This window comes from Coregonus clupeaformis, chromosome 24, assembly GCF_020615455.1.
Source record: "Coregonus clupeaformis isolate EN_2021a chromosome 24, ASM2061545v1, whole genome shotgun sequence".
In the NCBI taxonomy this organism is placed as follows: Eukaryota; Metazoa; Chordata; class Actinopteri; order Salmoniformes; family Salmonidae; genus Coregonus; species Coregonus clupeaformis.
In genome coordinates this window covers 11,150,942-11,162,513 of record NC_059215.1, presented here as the reverse complement: position 1 = coordinate 11,162,513, position 11,572 = coordinate 11,150,942, and positions in this window count along the sequence as shown.

Here is an 11,572-nt window from a genome sequence, read left to right as displayed (position 1 = left end):
ATATTGGAGGCCACTGTACTCTTGGGGACCTTCAATGCTGCAGACATTTTTTGGGACCCTTCCTCAGATGTGTGCCTTGACACAATCCTGTCTCTGAGCTCTACTGACAATTCCTTCAACCTCATGGCTTGGATTTTGCTCTGACATGCACTGTTAACTGTGTGACCTTATATAGACAGGTGTGTGCCTTTCCAAATCATGTCCAATCAATTTAATTGACCACAGGTGGACTCCAATCAAGTTGTAGAAACATCTCAAGGATGAGCAATGGAAACAGGATGCACCTGAGCTCAATTTTGAGTCTGATAGCAAAAGGTCTGAATACTTATGTAAATAAGGTATTTCAGTTTTTTTAATTTTTTTTTATACATTTGCCAACATTTCTAAAAACCTGTTTTCGCTTTGTCATTATGGGGTATTGTGTGTAGATTGATGAGGAAATGTTTTTATTTAATCAATTTTAGAATAAGGCTGTAACGTAACAAAATGTGGAAAAAGTCTTTAATTGTATCATAATCATTTAACTTACACATTTACATTGCAGATATAAACACTTGCTACTCTGCTAGTATAAAATAACGTTTAGAGCTTCCAATTATGTTAATAAAAAAAGACATACATTTCTTAAAGATGCACTATGCAGAAATCGCTCCGCCATTTCCTGGTTGCTAAAATTCTAATAGTACGCTTAATTTCAGTTTATGCGACAAAACAAGCAAGTATAGGGTAGAGAATCATTGCACCATCTAAACCACTGTGAAATGTATTTTCCATAACCAAAAATATTGCATTTTAAGCTTTTTGAAGCTGATGTACAAAACCGAAAGTAAAAGCGAAAACGAAACTTAAGAACAGGAAGCATAGAAATAGCGCACATAGAACCGATCTACCGCTTCTTAGATTTGCTTTCAATGAAAATGACAGATCTTTAACATACATTTCTATATGCATTTGGTCAGGTCGCCCAAAAAGTTACATATTGCAGCTTTAAGGAATCGTATTTCTTTATTTCTATATATGATATGCAATTGGGGCTATTTGTATTTGGAAATATTACATAATACTCCACCTTTCAGTATCAAAGGTGATACAGGAGGGGCAATACATGATATAACAACATGATATAAAACAGAGTTACATCTCCACCTGCTTGTCAATACTTGCACTGCACATTATACAGTTGAAACCACTGATTCACATGGAGTATAACATGGCTCTACAGTCCTCAATTAATCAAATTTCACTGTAGGTCTGGGGTTGAGGTGCCCAAGTACATGCGCAGGTCTGCAACATTTTATTTGAAGATCTTTGCTGGAATGGTTTTCATTTTCAACCGTTTGTATGCCTCAAACCGGTGACAGCCTCCAAAGGAGTAGTAGTAATTTCCTCCTTCCCTTCCTTTGATCCAGAGTATATCAATGGGAGGAACAGTGCTGATGTCTGTTGATTCCTATGAGGAAAAATACTGTATATCACACAGAAGAGGGAAATACACATGTTTGATACATTCAATAAACATGGCAAAAATGTGTCATTCCCACTAGAGGTGTATCAGTCTAATACAGTAGCCTAGTTTCTCAGATGTTTCTCAATCAACAAGAGAATCTTTACTATTTTCTTGCCGCCATCTGTATTTATGCCACCACCACTTATCAATCAACTCTCATATGGTTTGATCTAGGCAGAACTAGGACTCATTTGTACCCGTATTATACCCATAAGGCTCTGAACTTTGCACTCATCTAGTACAGGAGGGATTGGTCGTATGACAACTTCCATTGGCACGTTATGAACTTCCTCAACGTTGTCAGAGTGAATAGACCTATTTTCACTGTTTTATTTTATGTCCATTCTATTAGGCTATGAGAGATGCTCAACTGTCTAATAGGTAAACATTTGTGGTTTCTATTGATCCCACTCTTCAACGATCGAAACGTTTAGTTAACGCAGAGATATTAGAAAAAGGAGACGATAGGAATCCCATTGTGCAGTGAACGCAGGAACGTACAGTCGTGGTAAAAACTTTTGAGAATGACACAAGTATTGGTCTTCACAAAGTTTGCTGCTTCAGTGTTTTTATATTTTTTTGTCAGATGTTACTATGGTATACTGAAGTATAATTACAAGCATTCCATAAGTGTCAAAGGCTTTTATTGACAATTACATTAAGTTTATGCAAAGAGTCAATATTTGCAGTGTTGACCCTTCTTTTTCAAGACCTCTGCAATCTGCCCTGGCATGCTGTCAATTAACTTCTGGGCCACATCCTGACTGATGGCAGCCCATTCTTGCATAATCAATGCTTGGAGTTTGTCAGAATTTGTGGGTTTTTGTTTGTCCACCCGCCTCTTGAGGATGGACCACAAGTTCTCAATGGGATTAAGGTCTGGTGAGTTTCCTGGCAATGGACCCAAAATGTAGATGGTTTGTTCCCCGAGCCACTTAGTTATCACTTTTGCCTTATGGCAAGGTGCTCCATCATGCTGGAAAAGGCATTGTTCGTCACCAAACTGTTCTTGGATGTTTGGGAGAAGTTGCTCTCGGAGGATGTGTTGGTACCATTCTTTATTCATGGCTGTGTTCTTAGGCAAAATTGTGAGTGAACACACTCCCTTGGCTGAGAAGCAACCCCACACATGAATGGTCTCAGGATGCTTTACTGTTGGCATGACACAGGACTGATGGTAGCGCTCACCTTGTCTTCTCTGGACAAGCTTTTTTCCGGATGCCCCAAACAATCGGAAAGGGGATTCATCAGAGAAAATGACTTTACCCCAGTCCTCAGCAGTCCAATCCCTGTACCTTTTGCAGAATATCAGTCTGTCCCTGATGTTTTTCCTGGAGTGAAGTGGCTTTCTCGCTGCCCTTCTTGACACCAGGCCATCCTCCAAAAGTCTTCACCTCACTCTGCGTGCAGATGCACTCACACCTGCCTGCTGCCATTCCTGAGCAAGCTCTGCACTGGTGGTGCCCTGATCCCGCAGCTGAATCAACTTTAGGAGACGGTCCTGGTGCTTGCTGGACTTTCTTGGGCGCCCTGAAGCCTTCTTCACAACAATTGAACCTCTCTCCTTGAAGTTCTTGATGATCCAATAAATGGTTGATTTAGGTGCAATCTTACTAGCAGCAATATCCTTGCCTGTGAAGCCCTTTTTGTGCAAAGAAATGATGACGGCACGTGTTTCCTTGCAGGTAACCATGGTTAACAGAGAAATAACAATGATTTCAAGCACCACCATCCTTTTAAAGCTTCCAGTCTGTTATTCTAACTCAATCAGCATGACAGAGTGATCTCCAGCCATGTCCTCGTCAACACTCTCACCTGTGTTAACGAGAGAATCACTGACATGATGTCAGCTGGTCCTTTTGTGGCAGGGCTGAAATGCAGTGGAAACGTTTTTTTTGGGATTAAGTTAATTTTCTTGGCAAAGAGGGACTTTGCAATGAATTGCAATTCATCTGATCACTTTTCATAACATTCTGGAGTATATGCAAATTGCCATCATAAAAACTGAGGCAGCAGACTTTGTGAAAATTAATATTTGTGTCATTCTCAAAACTTTTGACCACGACTGTATAATGCCTCACCAAGCAGACTGCCGAAAAATCGTGTTCACGTTGTCATGCTGCATCACGCATTTGCTAAGGTAATCCACACGCAATCCCTTCTCAAAGTCAGGGTATGAGTCGAGAAACCTGCCTATTTTCCTCGAAAGTACGTAATGTCACAATTCCAAAGCTATACTATATTACAGATAACAAGTTAATTATCTCACATCTCTGAAAATATTTGTAATGTTGTACTTCTTGTTGGCTAAATTCATGCTAATGTTATTTTTTTTAGCTAATGCTGAATTGACTCCCATTCGCTCCTTGTCCCAGAATTACCCAGAATGCACTGCACAGTCCATTGACGACGCATGGGTAACGTACACGATGGGCGTTAACACGAGTCCAATGTAGTGTCCCATCTCCTCGAAAGTATCTCTGATTGGAGTCGTACTGGCTTTAAATGCAAAAGTAGCTTAAATAATTTTCTTCCTTGTAATTGCCTCTGCTGAGTCCCCAAAAACGTTCAGCCGCATTCACAACAATACCTGTTTCCTCAGATTTCCTCTTTGTTTGCGCTGTGCAGTTTATAACCAATGCAATAAATGATACAATGTCCACCTTTTTAACATGCAACATGGCAGCCTGTTGGCGAGGAACATTTACTGGTGTCTCTAATCCAACTACCATGTTTTCTTCAACATTACTCCCTTCTTCCACTCTTCTCACCGCCTCCGGATAGGAGACACACTGGACAGCCCTTACTCTTGCCACCTCTGTCTCCTTCACCCTAACAGGGCATTTCTGGAATTTGAGCGCATGTTTGCCACAACAATTGCAGCATTTTGCCTCAACTGGCATCCAATACGCCTCCCGTCTACATACACCTGACACATGTCCAAAATATTTTACATTTATCAGACTGCATGGGTTTGGGCACAAAGGCTCCTATAGGGTATCTCACATAACCCAAATATACGTGCGAAGGTAGAGACTTCTTCAAATAAAAAAATAATGAATGGAGTGTGCTTCCTCACCCCATCCACCATACGGGTTAGTCGGTGTGCACAAAAGCACTGCAATTAATTCTTCAGTTACATCCTTTGCACTTCTAGCGCCACTTCCTTTATAGATGCCCTGTTTCGCAGATCCACATGCGACCCATTCAAATCCTGTATATTTTTCAGGTGCAAAGCACGCTGCTTCTGCTCATTGGACACACAAAAAAACTGATGCAACCTCATCCAATGCATCTGCAATTTTCATCGAGAGATCAAACAGATCTCCCAGGTAACTCCATTGGTCCAGAACCTTCACTGAAACGAAAAAAGAGTCAGAACTACACTCTTAGGAAAAAAGGGTTCCAAAAGTGTTCTTGGGCTGTCCCCATAGGAGAACCATTTTTGGTTTCAGGTAGAACCCTTTTTGGGTTCAGGTAGAACCCTTTTGGGTTCCATGTAGAACCAACCCACTGTGAAAAGAGTTCTACCTGGAATCAAAAAGGGTTCGTCAAATGGTTATCCTATGGGGACAGCCGAAGAACCCTGGATGAAGACTTCTACTTCAATGAGTCAGAGGCGAAGGACATATTATTATCCTGTACCTGGCCCAAATCCGCAACACTCGGAGAAGGAGGAGTCGGTGCTATAGAGGCCGGCGTGCGTGATACTTGACGAGACTACGTTGGAGAGTGGATAAACCGCTTCTGCCCTCCGTTTTATTGGCGAACGTGCACTGGAGAATAAACTGGACGAGCTCTGTTCGAGACTATCCTATCAATGTGATCTGAAGAAATATAATATCCTATGTTTCTCTGAGTCATGGCTGAACAAGGACATGGAAAATATAAATCTAGCTGGTTTTTATATACATCAGCAGGACAGAATGACATAGTCGGGGAAGCTCAGGGGAGGGCATAGCTGCAGGAAGTAGGGGTGCTGCAGCCTGAAAAATCACAATAAAAATAATCCATCCATGGGTGTGTGTCTCTTTATTAACAACAGCTGGTGCGCAATCTCTAATATTAAGGAAGTCTCAAGGTTCTGCTCGCCTGAGTTAGAATGCCTCATGATAAGCTAGACCATGCTATTTACCAAGAGAGTTTTCATCTATATTTTTTGTAGCTGTCTATTTACCACCACAAACCGATACTGGCACTAAGACTGCACTCAACGAGCTGTGTAGGGCCATAAGCAAACAAGAAAATGCTCACCCAGAGGCGGCGCTCCTAGTGACTGGTGATTTTAATGCAGGAAAACTGAAATCTGTTTTACCTAATTTCTACCTGTGGCAGAAAAACTTTAGATCACCTTTAATCCACACACAGAGACGGATTTGGCATTCACCCTCCATTTGGCAAATTTGACCATAAATCTATCCTCCTGATTCCTGCTTACAAGCAAAAACTCTAACAGGAAGTACCAATGACGCGCTCAATACGTAAGTGGTCCATTGAAATGGGTACTAAGCTACAGGACTGTTTCGTTAGCACAGACTGGGATATGTTCCGGGATTCCAATTGAGAGTCTGTGGTATGACTTAAAGATTGCTGTACACCAGCGGAACCCATCCAACTTGATGGAGCTGGAGCAGATTTGCCTTAAAGAATGGGCAAAAATCCCAGTGGCTACATGTGCCAAGCTTACAGAGACATACCCCAAGAGACTTGCAGCTGTAATTGCTGCAAAAGGTGGCTCTACAAAGTATTGACTTTGGGGGGGGAGAATAGTTATGCACACTCAAGTTATCTGTTTATTTTTCTTATTTCTTGTTTGTTTCACAATAAATAATATTTTGCATCTTCAAAGTAGTAGGCATGTTGTGTAAATCAAATGATACAAACCCCCAAAAAATCCATGGTTATTTTATTGTGTTACTATTTCCTTTTTTCCTCTATTTGCTATTTATTTATATTTTTCTTACTTTTGAAATGCATTGTGGGAAAAGGGCTCATAAGTAAGCATTTCACAGTAAAGTCTACACCTGTTGTATTCGGCGCATGTGGCAAACAACATTTTATTTTACTTTTAGGGTCTAGATAGCACCTTTTTTCCGGAAGAGTGTAGGCTTAGATTTACTCGATTCCTCGACCACTTTACTTCTCTTATTTCCTTTTTTGTTTGCCACTGTAATCCATTCCTTCTCACTCTCATTTCCACTCGACGTTCCATCAGTTTCAAACATCTTCCTGACCATGCAGATGGATTCCACCCTATCAGCGCATTGCCCACCTCCTTTGACGGAATACCAAATCAAATAATAATATGCCATTTAGCAGACGCTTTTATCCAAAGCGACTTACAGTCATGCGTGCATACATTTTTTTTTTTGTGTATGGGTGGTCCCGGGGATCGAACCCACTACCTTAGCGTTACAAGCGCCGTGCTCTACCAGCTGAGCTACAGAGGACCAAATCAAATCAAAGTTTATTTGTCTCGTAAACAGATTAGCAGATGTTAAAGCAGGTGCAGCGAAATGCTTGTGTTTCTAGAATACCCAGTCTAGCCTGCTGATCATGCCAATGTATTGTGCCATAGGCCTACCATATTTATCCGATTTGTTAAATGGGAAAGCCAAAACTATAGGGTTGGATTATTATACATTATTGCATTATTATTATACAATCATAAAACATTAAGTTGATGTGAATCAAAATAATAACTTATTTCGCCAAAGTTGTGTTGCATCAAGGAAGATTTAAAAGCGCCGCTATGTCTCCCTATGTATCCTAGGGAGTGTAGTTCAGCAAACGATTAAAGTTCACAGGAACTTTTGTAATATTCTGCTTCTGATGATAATACACCTTTAAATCAGAACCTGCAGTCTTCTCTACTGTATGTGAGACAAAATACTATTTCCTGATATCCCAACCAAACTGAATGTCATAAAAATGAATCCTAGTAATTAGTCATGCAGTTGAAAATAATAAATAAACCGAATAAATAAGCAAACAGACTCTTTAGGTGACAAACTTTTTATAATGAGGTGCGTACATGTTTTGAATTTTGAAGTGTTAGAACATGATATTATGCCTTTTCCTTCAAAGAACACTTGGATGATTATGTGTGGATAAAAATGCTATTTTTGTAGGGATTTCAAAGAGCCAGCCAGGTTGCTGTGGTAACTAAGAGGATGTCTGGGCTCGGTGCTTTGCCCAGGTATTACTGGAAAGCTTCAAAGTAGTGAAGAAGATAGAACAATTGTTGGTTTCTCCAACCCACAGTCAGGCTCTCCCACTAATGAGACAATTAAAAATGATTTATTGGACAGGAGACTCAGGTCACTGCATTAAATCATCACAAATACTTTGAACTTCAATATGATTGAATATGATTAATTGGTCACAAGGGTTATTAGCTGCAATTTAAAGCCCATTGTTCAAGAGGGTAGAAAATCATCTGTCCTAAAAGTCAACAATGGAATAGTATAAAGAGTCTGGCAATGTAGGGTGTACAATCTCAGACAAAGCAAATGGCATATAGTATATAGCAGGGTTCTTCAATTCCGGTCCTGGAGGGCCGAAACACGTCTGTTTTTTATTTCTACCTGGTAGTTAATTGCACTCACCTGGTGTCCCAGGTCTGAATTAGCCCCTGATTAGAAGGAGAGGATGAAAAACAGAGGTGTTTCGGCCCTCCAGGACCGGAATTGAAGAACCGTGGTATACAGGATATGCTCTGTGCTCAAAGCATTAGCCTTCTATACTGAGGAATATAATGTATCAGATGTATATGTTATTGAATTAAAACAAAACTGTATTCTCCCTAACATGGGCCGTAGATGTTGCCATCCTCACTTATCAACTGAAAGTGCACTTATTTTATATAAATATTTGCATGTGTGTGGGCTTTGAATATCTGAGCTGCAAATATAAATATTATCTGAGGTTACAAATCGAAGTAACACATCTCTCCACTGTCAGCACATTAGTTTCTTTATATATGCAATGCCACATCCAAGTCACTGCTTTGCTGTCAATCACACAAACCGTCAGAATCACAAATCAGATCATCTGATTTACTGTCAATCACACATCAGATCATCACAGGAGAGGAAGAAGCCTTGTCACTCACATCCAACAAACATGTAAATTACCCCTACAGTGTGTACTGTATTTCCAGAAGTCCCACTGCACTTTCTATAGCCCATAACTGTCACAGCAGCACTACATCCCAGTACAGTAGCTAACATATCTAAATTACCTAGATTGAGTTAGTCATACAGGTACAGCGTCAGGTCACGGAAGAACAGTTCTCACATAGTGATTTGCAGTTAATATTAGATTTCAGCCCCCATGGGATTGTCGCGCTGGAGCTCCTCAAAAAAATTACCTGCCAACTCTCCGACAGCAGGGCTATAAGCTATTTTTATTTATAACACAGTGACATGCTTTTAAAGTGATAATAATTATCACGGTGATGTTCAGTCTTTTAAACAAACTCTTTGAGAGATTAAGTGTCTTTTAATTGTGACTGGCTTTATTTCTGTCATTACTTGATGTAGCTCTTTTTACAGTAGAATCTATGACTGATCTGTTGTGTTCATACACTGTGTTGAACATGCATAAATGCAAAAACAAACACATATGTGGACCATTCAGCCAAAACAGGAAATGAAGGCGAGGAGTTGGACTGTGCCTAATTCAAGCAGTGCCCTTTTTTACTTTTGCCTGAACGTTGATTACAAAAAGTGAAACTCAGATGATTTAAATGCACGAAAATCTGATTTTGACATGACTTCAAAAGAGAAGCAGAAGGAAGAGGTGGCCCCTCTTCCAAGAGAGAGAGGAGCAAACAGATGGGTTTTACATAAACAGCACACACATCAAGAACACTGAGCTAAAGAGCTTGGCAGTCTCAACTGATGAAACAGACCAGGGAGGAATCGAGATGCTTTAATGAGATTCTCTGTCCTGTGATGCACATACTGAATGTTCAAAGACAAACTGTTAGCTCTTAAAGAGGCAGCTACAGTTATGGTTAGGGTGGCCTTGACTGCCCAAGAACCAACTGGTGATGCAAACATATTTGTTGACAGTATATACCAATTAATACCATTTTGGGTTTAAATTAGGATGAAGTAGTTAGTTATTTGGACAAATTCAACTTTTTTCTGTTTGCTGCTTTTAAAGGATTGTACTGATTTCTAGAGTATTTATTTGTTGAGATAGGGACCTTTACGTGAGTCAATAATCATCCAACAAATGGCGCCAGATGCAGAGAGATGCTAAGAAACAGTACATGAGAGCAAAACAAAACCACACTGGTTAGAGTAACACTGTCTGTAAGATACCCACTGTTCTTTGGGGGTCTAATAAAATAATTAATAACAAGCTCAATGCATCATAATTGCTCCTAATGGCCGGGTGGCTGGATCAGTTGGTGGAGGAAGGAGATGGCAGTAGCCTGTCAGGCACCAGAGAGACATGAGGATGTGTCCCAAATGGCACCCTATTCCCTATAGTACACTGGGTCCATATGGCTCTGATCAAAAGTAGTACACTATAGGGAATAGGGTGCCATTTCAGACAGAGCCATGATGTGAGGAGGACGTCCACAGAGCCATGATGTGAGGAGGACTTCCACAAAGCCATGATGTGAGGAGGACGTCCACAGAGCCATAATGTGAGGAGGACGTCCACAGAGCCATAATGTGAGGAGGACGTACACAGAGCCATGATGTGAGGAGGACGTACACAGAGCCATGATGTGAGGAGGACGTCCACAGAGCCATGATGTGAGGAGGACTTCCACAAAGCCATGATGTGAGGAGGACGTCCACAGAGCCATAATGTGAGGAGGACGTCCACAGAGCCATAATGTGAGGAGGACGTACACAGAGCCATGATGTGAGGAGGACGTCCACAGAGCCATGATGTGAGGAGGACTTCCACAAAGCCATGATGTGAGGAGGACATCCACAGAGCCATGATGTGAGGAGGACGTCCACAGAGCCATGATGTGAGGAGGACGTCCACAGAGCCATGACTGTCGTCTCAGTCATCTCTCTCAGTGTTCAAAGTCTGATCATTGGCCCTAGGCTTTTGGGGGCCTAAGCAAAATGTTGTTCATAATACGACAAACATAAGCTCATTCAGTTCAGGACAACCCAGGGTATAAAGCATGTCATCCTTGTAACTGTGGCTCAAACATAGCGATCATAAACGTTGATACTGTAAATGACATGAGTTTTCAAATATGGAAATATGAAGTGCACATTTGGACTCATGGGTGTGTGGTTTGCTTGTATGACATCAAAGTGGTATTTATTATAATCCTCAATGTCTCATCTTTCATTACACATCGACTGCTCTTGATTTACAACATTTCCCTCACTCAGACAACAACAAATATGCAAAAGTACCCCAATTAGCGGGAGGGATGGGGGCATCTTCTTGTCGCGCGCGCTACTCCAGTTTATAATGGCTGTCAGTCAAAACCCATACAGCGCTGCGAACTGGAGAACCTGAGCTCTGACATCATGTATAGCATGTTACTGTACGGCCACTGGGTACCAATTTAGGCACTTATCAATGACAAAATCTGCCATTTTCAACCCATATACGGGATGACAGGTTGAGAGAAATTTTTTCAGTTTTAAATCGAATTTCCTGCAATTCTACACATTTTGCCATGACTTATGAGTGAAAGTGACCAAATCTATGGGGGCCCCATGGAGGTCAGGGCCCCTGGGCACATGCCCTGTAATTCGACCATGATTACTAGAAGTTTAGATAGCTGGCTAGACTAACTTACCAATCTAAAAAAATTTAGCTGACATGGGCTAATTGAGAGACTGTTAGTGACTGACATAACAAGAGAGAAACTGCTGATGGACAACCACATTTCAAAATGACACCTTGTGTACTCTACTATCCTAATGCTCAACAGTAAGCCCTAAGCGACCGCTTATGTCGCTTATTCCCAGGGCTGGCCCTGCCCAGGCTGCACATCCAGGGGGAAGTTATGGTAATGTAATTGGATTCCATGGGTCCTCACTTTACACTTTATTGCCACATAATGAA